This window comes from Periophthalmus magnuspinnatus, chromosome 15 (assembly GCF_009829125.3).
Source record: "Periophthalmus magnuspinnatus isolate fPerMag1 chromosome 15, fPerMag1.2.pri, whole genome shotgun sequence".
In the NCBI taxonomy this organism is placed as follows: domain Eukaryota; kingdom Metazoa; phylum Chordata; class Actinopteri; order Gobiiformes; family Gobiidae; genus Periophthalmus; species Periophthalmus magnuspinnatus.
Window position 1 is genome coordinate 2677895 of NC_047140.1, and position 10172 is coordinate 2688066.

Here is a 10172-nt window from a genome sequence, read left to right on the forward strand (position 1 = left end):
CTGCAAATCACAACAAGTTTGTGAAGCTGTAATGTATTGTTTTGTATCATGCTTTTGTATATTTATGGAGAATTGCTGTGTGAGGGCACGGATGATGTAGGCTTGAGGGTGGAGCCTTGGACAAACCTTACAGCTAACTGTAAGGAGGGTTTGGATAGGGCCCGGGAGAGATCGCTAAATTACTCAAACATGTATGGATGACATAGAACGTAACAACATGAAGGAACAATATTATAACATGGTAGAAAGCTCAAAAAAGTTGGCACAATCTGGCCATGGAGCTTTCAATCCCATGCAAAATGCTAATTTTGTGTGATACTTGATACTGCAATATTACTTGTATTGTATAATTAGTGTTACGGTACAAAAATGTTTTACTTGATTTTAATACTAAGGAATTCACTCAATACTCAACACCAATTATGATACCACAATGAAGATAAAAAAAATGCTTCTTTATAGTAATAGAATGTAAATTTCAACATAAAATAATACTTCTTTCTTTATGTTACCATGAGATCGTATACTAGTTGAACAAAGCTGAACACTAAACCTGGAAAGCTCAAATTTTGTCCTGTTCATGTGATTTGTTGCAGTAGCTAGATTTGATATGATTTTAATATTGATTAGTATCTGATTTTCGATACTTTTGACAACCCTAACTGCAACAGCCCTAGAATTCAAGTCATTTTAACCTTTTTTGCAGTGTGTTTTTTTGTCCAGAGCAGAGGAGAGAGGGGTCCCACGCAGGCAGCGGGGGAAGTGTCCCGGTGTGGAGATCAGGTCTGGACAGCTGGGCTTTGAACTTCTTACCCCGCTGCTCCTGGGGTCAACAGCTCGGTGGACGCGGAGGTCAGGGCACACTAAGAGGCCGTCCTAAGCTGAAGCTCCGGCACTTGTTTAGACGGGGTCCCAGTGGCATGATTACCTCACAGGGCTGGAGGTGATGCTATCAGAGGGATCAGGTGAAGCATGCAGTAAGAATAACATACTGCACTTTACAGTCTACAGCTTGCTCCTAAATACTTTTGATAGCTTACATGTCCGCTTTTCCCCACAACAGTCAGTAATAATAGAATTTGAGAGGTGACTTCATTTGTTTTGCATGAGTATGGTAGTAGTGGTGAGTAGAAAAGGTATGGGGTGAAAATATATACTGACAGGTAACTGAAAAGTAATGACTTGTGCATTCAAATTGTAGGATAAAACGGATATAAAGTCAACTTATAGTTACTCGGGTCTCTACTGATTTCAGCCTGACATCCAGGGAGCAGGGAATTAGCCAATCAAAAAACAGGAGCCATGCCTGTGCAGAACAGACTACCTTTGTAAAAACACACAGGACACAAAAGGGGGAAAAGTCCAGTGAAATTTAAATTCAAATTTTAAGTGTACAAAATAAAACTGCTAACTATTACTGATAATTGAAAAATTGCACTCTGGTATTATATTTGAAATGTATGGATATATATGAAACTTGTGTTTTACTCAGCTATATTTATATTCTATATTCTATTCCATTTCATTTGTTAAAATTGAAATACTGTATACTTTATATTCTTTATACTTTATTATAGAAGTACTTGTTTTTCATTTTTATCTCTCAACTCATAATGTAATTCTTTTGATGAATTTTATTATTCAATTGAAAAACAGTCCCTAAGCATCTTGGGGCACTAAAATATCTTGCAAGATATTTTCACACAATTTAAATGATTTACTGCAAGTCCAAGTTTGCAGCATTTGTTCCCATGTAAGGTTATACATCTGGAAAAGTGAGAGCAGCCTTACAACTCATTATTTCATGAAGTAGGTTCTCTAACACAGATTTAATACACTCCATGAGTAATTGCATAGGCCTACAGTTATATACATTCTAGCAATGGTTGATGTAGTTAATAGTAGTTAGTTTTTAAAAAACCCTGACATTTAGATATAGAAAATTAAAGCGTGTTCAGGAACTTTGTTAATATAAACCCCATACATAATTAAATTATTATCACCAAAATTGAAAACCAAATAAGATGATTTATTCTATAAATAGTTGCTCAACAAGTTGTCTCAAGTCACACTTAATATTACAAAAAAGTGTGGTTTTCTTGTTTGTTACTCTGTTCTCTATTTAAGTTCCAATTCCAATACAGATTTCCATTCATTCATTTAACACATAATTCAATATGCCATTTGCCTTGTATTAGCTGACAACTCTTTCCCTTTTAAAACAATCTTCCGCCAACCTTTGAGTAAACCACCTCTTAAAACACCAACTATGACTGTTTTATAAATGCAACACATTTTTCCCTCCAAATCCCTCTAATACCCTGTTTTAGCACAAAACCATTCTGCACAAATGAACAGTTATAACCAAATTGTCAGTGTAAGAGACAAAACTCCAAACCAAATCAGTGTGCTAAGCCGCAGCAAGTATCACTATAGATCTAAGGCAAGGCACAATAAAGCCTGATTTGTTATGGTCTTGGGAAATACATGGCTCAAAATCCAATCAAACACATCACCATAGTCTATTTGAGGAAGAATCATCCTCTGCTACAGACAATATTTACACTCTCAAATCCCACGTCTAGTCCGGGGATGCACAGTGGCTCGCTAAGATATATGGGTTACTTTATTCATAGCACTTCAATTACAAAATCATGTATTGGGGGAAGAATAAATTAATAATAAAACCCCCTATCTGAACTTCTAATATTTTGCTTGGCGAAGGGAAACGAATTACCCTTTTCAGAACTGATGATGTATTACTAGCGTTTGATCCTTAGAGGTTTGGCCATGCTCACATTCATTACTTTCAAGTGCTGAGGTGTATCTGCAATTAGAAGCACCTTGCAGTGGATTTCTGACACTCCCGCAGACTTGAAACACCAGATCATAGAATCATCACAGCATTATACTGCAGGAGAGGGGACGCGCTCTCCTTCCAATCGGGCCACAGATATGGGGGCTGGTGCGCTGGAGGGGGGGGTGCGGGCTTAATTTAACCATGTGCCCGTAAGTGAGGAGAGCCGGTAAGCAAATGAGGACCTTTCATTAAATCAAAGGTGATTTTTGTTCTGCTAATGGGCGCCCCAAAATCTAGTGCAGCGGCGAAGCATGTGATCATTCTCAGTGGAGCCTCTATACGGCTACAGGCCGGTCAGGGCTATTCTTATTACAGTATGCATAATGTAATGAGCGCGCCTGTTTCATTTAATCACACTGAGTGGACTGTGTTAGTGTTTCTTTGAAATGACAAACCCATACAAGCAGTGGCCCAATAAGAAAGGGAATAAATAATACAATCACTCAGTCGCCTTGTACGCCTAATGCACTTGCTGTTTCTCAAATGGTTCCCGTTTACATGGGATGGTGCATTCACCACTGAGTTGTCTTGTTTTTCCCCACTGTAGAGCTTAATTCTATATGAATGCCCAACTCTCAAAAGTCTTTACAATTACGGTCCTTAAGCAGCAGTATCTTCTTTAGCTGTCCGGCCATTGGTGGTGATGGGGCCAGAATGGTCACCGTGGCGACACACCTCAGAGAGGCGAAGGAAGTTTGGCCAAAAAACACGCTGAGCCATTATGTTAAAGTAAACGACAGCACTTCCTAATGTCATTTGGCAGTGCTAGCGCTCAGCAATTAGGGCCTCTCTTAATGCGACGCTGGGAGCATTTCTCCTCAAGGTTAGCGCCTCATTTCCCCACGATGGGTCTGCCGGGCCGCACCAGATGCATTGTGGGAGCTGGGGGGCGAGAGTTAGGACAGGTGTCCGCCACCTTGGATATCTCCCCTCGCAGCTGGCACCAGCTGGCACCCCCAGTGCCCCATCCGGACGGTCTGCTCTCCCTTCTCCAGTGAGGGAGGGGGGCGTGGGGAGGGAGGGGGGCATGTCAAGGGCAGACCTGCTACAAGCTCACTCACAGGGCACCCATGCCATGACATGACCTGGCCACTAGGGGACCTGCCAGCAGTGAGGGGTAGGAGTAATGTGGTGCGGCCGGCTCCAACGTCCCTAATGGAGCGGCAATGATGAGCCCAGCAGTGCCAGAGGGTCAGAGGCAGCCCTCTCCCACCAGAGAGCCCTGTGTCATGTCTGAAGGTGGTCTCCACGGAAACGCGCCAGCCGTTTGGCCCAAAGGTAAATGGGGAAAGAATTTTAAAATTACACTAGTCAGTATTATCTATTTCAATATGCTTTTAACCACTACTGCACCTGTGTAAGCAGCACCTCCATTAATATTCTACAGCGCACTTTGTAGCTTTTAGTCCATTTGGCGGTTAATAATACTTCTTTATGCCCCATATAATTTGATTAATATAGTTAACCATACATGCATAAAATTAGTTAGTACAATTAGCTCACTGATTACACTTACAAATACTAAAACAGTAATTACATGTGCAATGTAATGATTTAACAGCACCAAACAAACATCTGAAAAGCACAATGTCATTTTCTGTTGATTCCAGATACACTAAAGCTGTAATCAGATATCACATGCATAATCACCTCAATGTGAATGAACCATCAGCATTGAGAGTACACACAAATAGACATTAAACTGGACATCATTAGCATATATAGCCAATAAGGTATTCATTTACAGAGTGTCACAAAAGTGCACACTGCGCTCTGCAATAACCCTCTGTACAATTAAGAATTCTGTATGATTTTAATGTTGGTATTTTCCTACTTATTTTCTCTATTTGTTTTAGCTAGCGGGCTGAGCTCTTTCTGGGTGAAGGCCAATTGTTATGAATGCAAACTAACGGACTTGTCTGCAGTCTGGAGAAATAGCTTCACATTATAACCACATTATGTTCCCAGGCAATACAGCGCGTTTCTCCACTCACGATGCCAGTTAATTCACTTAATATGTCTTTAATGGGGAACGTCTTTGCTTTGTGTAAAATGGGTTTCTGCGCTGACCATTATCTGAAATCAAGCCTAATGATGGCTCCCGGTTTATGATAACGACCATTATCTGCGAGACCACCATCACGTCTGCCAAATGATCAAATGATCGCGCACTTCTTTGCTCAAATTTGTTAGTCATGTAAATTTAGGCGCTAGCCGGGGTAGCTCTGTATACAATTAAGTGTTGTAGACCCTCGAAATGAACTAAACATGCTTTTGAAGTCGAATACAGCGTAGCAACATTGCCCTCATAAGACCTTAATAGGCTCAAAACACTAGAAGGGGTCCCCCAGTCTTCTCTTCTTTATATAGGTAACTCAAAGGCAATAATAATAATAATTTGTGATAGCACACTCTTTGTCTGATGCCACGCTAAGATCCTTTGAAGTGCAGACTGTTGATTACTGTAAATGAGAGCTGTTTCAGGGTGGATTGTGGGTAATTATATGCAGTGCACCCCAGGGAGCAGTGCTAGGACCCATGGGAGAGGCGTTCCACAGGAGAGTGAAGCGCAGACAGAGCAACACATGCTGGGCCACCGATTCCCAGCGTGGTACAAGTCAACAGGCCTGCCTTTTTATTCCTAATGTCTGTGATTTACATGAAAGAACCACTGTCACCCAACCGCATCGCCGCCACCGCCTCGTATACTGCGCTTTGATTGACAGCTTTTCAGATTTGTACAAGCCCCGCCCTCTCCTCCTTCTCCGATGGTAAACCGCACACACACACACAACACTCCCACAACAACTTGATGATGATTGCAGCTTTAGAATGTAGCAGCATATTGCATAGAGAGGTAGTAGCAATGAGGAAGGCAATTACAGCCATTTAAAAGGGATATTACATGATATTTTTACTATCTGTCTACACCGGTGACTGCAGAGCTAAGTGTCCTGCTGGTGTTTTAAGGTAGTGCTGGACATATTCACTGCATTATTAATATGTGACAGGAAAATGCGTGTAGGTTACCTTAGTGATGAGGTTTTACACTGGGCATATTATACAATTTCTCCCTTTTCATTAATTTTGTATACATAAAGTTTTAAATGCAAAAAAGGTACATGTATTTGAATGTATTTTGGAGCTAAGAAGCTTGTCTAAAAAGAAATCAGTAACGTCAAACACTACGGTGCAAAAGGTGTTGCAAAATGAACATAGCCTTATACAGCACTAGATTTCGTAGCAGTGGCAGTAAAAAAATAAAGAACTGCTTTTATATATATTTTTTTTTAACCAGAGTTGCACTATATGTCAGTTGCAATAAAAGGCAAATAATATTAATAGGTAAAAAATGATAACTGTTATAAAGTTGTGTATTAGAGTCGAGCACAGCATCAATTAAAAGTGATGTTTTGGACAAGATTTTGTACCAGTCCTTTGTTGTTGTGTTTTTGTGTGTGTGTCTCTGTTAAGTTTATGAGTTAAGTTCAGGACAGATTTTTTTTAATATACTAAAATTGTAAATTGTATTTTGATACTAAGAAAAAAGCTTGATTTCGACACGTCAATGATATTAAAAACACATTTTTATGCCCCCTAAAGTAGTTTCTTTTATATTACCATGTGATATAATACTATAATGACTATTCCAAATCCAACTTTGTCCTATTTATGCTATTTTTTTTTTTTTTTCCAAATACATTTTGAGTTGTTGAGTTTTTAGTTTCAATACTAATTTTAGAATTATTCTGGGTATCATTTTTGACAACCTTAGTTCAAGGTTTACTCTGTTCATAGCTCCACTGCTGAGGCTATGCTTTTGCATTAATGAGATGCAACATTTTTGTGTGTGGTTTTCTTAAATAATCACATTGTTATAGTTTAAGCAGGTCTGCAATTGTACTTGAAGGCTTGCTGCAATCGTACTGTGATTGTAATTTTATGTTACTAGTAGATTCCTCGTAGGTTTACTGAAACAAATGTGTACTTTTGTACATTAAATAAAATGAACCTTTACTTTAATAACTGAATATATTATTTTTTTTCCAGTTCTGCAGTTCTTTTCAAATAATTCAAAACACACGTTTAACATTAGCACTACACTTCTCTCTATATTATGTTCTCTAATTGCCTTTATCTATAGCATATATACATTGGACATCAAATTCAAATTAGGATGCAGCGTTAGGCAAAGTTTTCCAATCACGCTGGGAGCCGCGCAATCTCTTTCTCCTCACTTGAGCTCATTTCTCCACTAATGACTTTGCCCTCTGATGCAAGCCAAGGGATCATCAAAGGTCCTTGAAACAAAAAGGGAAATATCGCAATTACTGGGACTTTCATGGCTTGAGACGCAGATTAAAAACCCCAGCTCTTATGTTCTGAGACTCAAACCTTGTATTCAATGTATATTCAAGTGCCACTGTGCATCACCACTGTGTCCCTTCTCTTCCATTCATCACTCCTACTCTGTGCGTGATAATAGAATCAAATGTATTATGTATTACTAATCACATGATAAAAGGCCTTTGAGCGCTGGCTAATGCATGTAGATTCCAAAATGCTGCATGTACAAGAAAAGTCATTGCCTTTTAACTGTTGGCCTGAGGGAGCCAGATTGTCCCCTAGCCTCCATAACCATTGACACAAAAAGGTCCCCAAACAATTTCAAATTACTGCTTTATTTCTCTCTCTTATATAATCCACCCACATTATTAAATCTCGCACCTTCTGGGAGCCGGCTGATACAATAATGTTACAGTGCTAAGATGTTTACATTCGAGACCCCATGCTTTCCTTGTTATAAACATGTATGCCCCCAGGACTTGTACAATGCATACTACTTGGCCCTAAATGAGGGGCCGGGTCATTTTGGTTTTTAAGAGGGGTCAATATTAACCTCAAGCAAGATAGAGATAAAAAAAAAAAAAAAAAAGAAAATCGCCAAGGCCAGTTGTTGCAGCCTGACTGAGCAGAAAATAGTGCAGTGCTGATACCCCACTATTATACATTAAACATGCTGGTAAATATTCACAAGTCAGACCATTCAAATGGAAAATATGGTTTGGGTCAAAAGGTCTATGAAAATGTTGTCTCGGGAGGAGGGTCCCTGAAGAATAGAGAGGCAATGATGATAACCGTGGGGGAAACAGCCATAGGGGACTAGGGAGAACATTAAGAGTTGTTTTACATGTTTGACTGCGGGGCCGCCATGATACTAGCCTGATAAATGATGGGCACTTATCAGACCCGGGCGCAGCTAGAGTTATGTACCATGGCTAATAGAATGTAAAAGTGCCATCAATTACATACGCAGCAGGCTAAATTAACCAATAAAGTTCACCTAATAATTCTACTTAAGCATTTTATTAGTTAGCATATGCTGGTTAAATAATTGTACAGCATTCATTCATAAGAGATTGTATTGAAGTCTATGAATAGCCAAGCACAAAAGGTATGGAATAATAGGTGTGCATCAGTTTTATTAGCAGCCCGTCTCGCTGACAGGATCACATGGCTCGAAAATTATTTCATCATGTTCGGAGTCCAACTGTGGGACTCTGGTGTTATCTGCTATTTTTGTCTCTCTCTGCCGTATATTTCCGAGGCCAGGAACAATGTAGTCTGACAGACATATTCTTTATGAGGGGCTCGTGGTCTCTCTAATTTGACACAGTTGTCAGAGATAAAGCTCCTTAGAGAGTGTGGCCATGCTCTGGGTAAGAATGGGGATTAAATTAACACCCCCACCTTCACATCCTCTGACCCCAATACCAGAGAATAAAACATACATGCGACTCACTTGAACAGCACCCTGCATCTTTCCAACTTCAGCTCTGCTCTGTTTGTACATAGGCAACAACAGCACACAGTTCACAAGGACCTCAAGTCAGGTTAACATACACGCATGCTTACCTACAATAATACTGTTAAAATACACTATCAACCTGTACTCTGAATATGGGCTGTGGGACAGAAAATCACAGCCTCTTATAAGGTGTGACAATACACTGCCTCTCCTTGGTAGTTTGATATCAAATGACCCAAGCACGTAAAATCAAATCAACATTGGAATGGATCATATCAAATTCTAATGAAAACATAATGTGCTCTTAAAATGTGTGCTGGCCCGGCAGCCAGTCATCCAGAGAGTCTCCCCCAGATGACGTGATGAATAGGGAACACCGATGGAATATGCATCAAAGTCGGCCTCATGATTTATGTAATAGCAGTCACTTGGACACTGATTAGCTGCTCTGTCAAGCGTGTAATACGAGAGGCACAACCCCTGGTTTATCAGTCATTTATCTGAAGTGCGTCCTGATATTATCACTGGATCCTAATGTCATCATTATGCCGCACAGCATGTGCGGGCCAGTGTGTCATGGTGCCGGCGACACTGCCTGTCAGGAGTTCAAGCCTCTTCATTTGCAAAGTGCTCAGACATTCATAGCAGCATGTCAACAGTAAAATAGAGGAGCACGCTCATATCAGAGATGGAGGGACAGAGGCGCATAGGCCCACTTCACAAGTGGCCACTTGAGACAACACACACATTTTGTCACGTCTTTGTGCTAGGGCTTTGGTTTAGTGATGATCAGGCTAATTCTGCTGAGAGAGGAGGAACAACAAAATGTCAAAGTAAAAAGCACAACTTTATCAGGATGCTTTTTCATGCCTACTTGAGGCTTTGATGAAGAGAAATCAACATAACATGCCCAGTGCACTGGTACAGGACATCCAGTGTGAGGCCCACAGAGCAGTGTGATTAGAATGCACACTCACACGCTCACTATGAGAGCAGAGAGCCTGTTCAGTCTGTCAGGACTTTCCTGCTCTCCAAGAGAATATCTCATAACATAAATGACTTCAACTCCTCCCACGCCAACACTACTACACTGAGCACAGGAAGAGACAGCTCTATACGATCTGTGACAATCTAACATGAGGCGGATGGACACAGCCACTAATAAATAGTTTGTGACATATGACATAAAGGCTGGGCTTGTTATTCTCACACACATCTGCAGTACTGAACGGAAACAGTGAACATATAAGTCCATCATCACTTTTCACAAACAAAAATAGTGAGGGGAACTGCGCAGGAAAAAGAGCTCTTTGAGTCTTAAACAAAAGACAGCGGCCTGGCAGCCAGCTCAGACAGGGCACCACACCTTGGCAACGGTGCTGCACACAATCAAAGGAACAGTCGTCATCAGAGAGCTGTTTTTAAAGGATATCTGTAAAAGATTCAAAATATATGTCATTATGGAAAACAATCGCTGCACCGGGTTATTGTGTCCATTTTAAA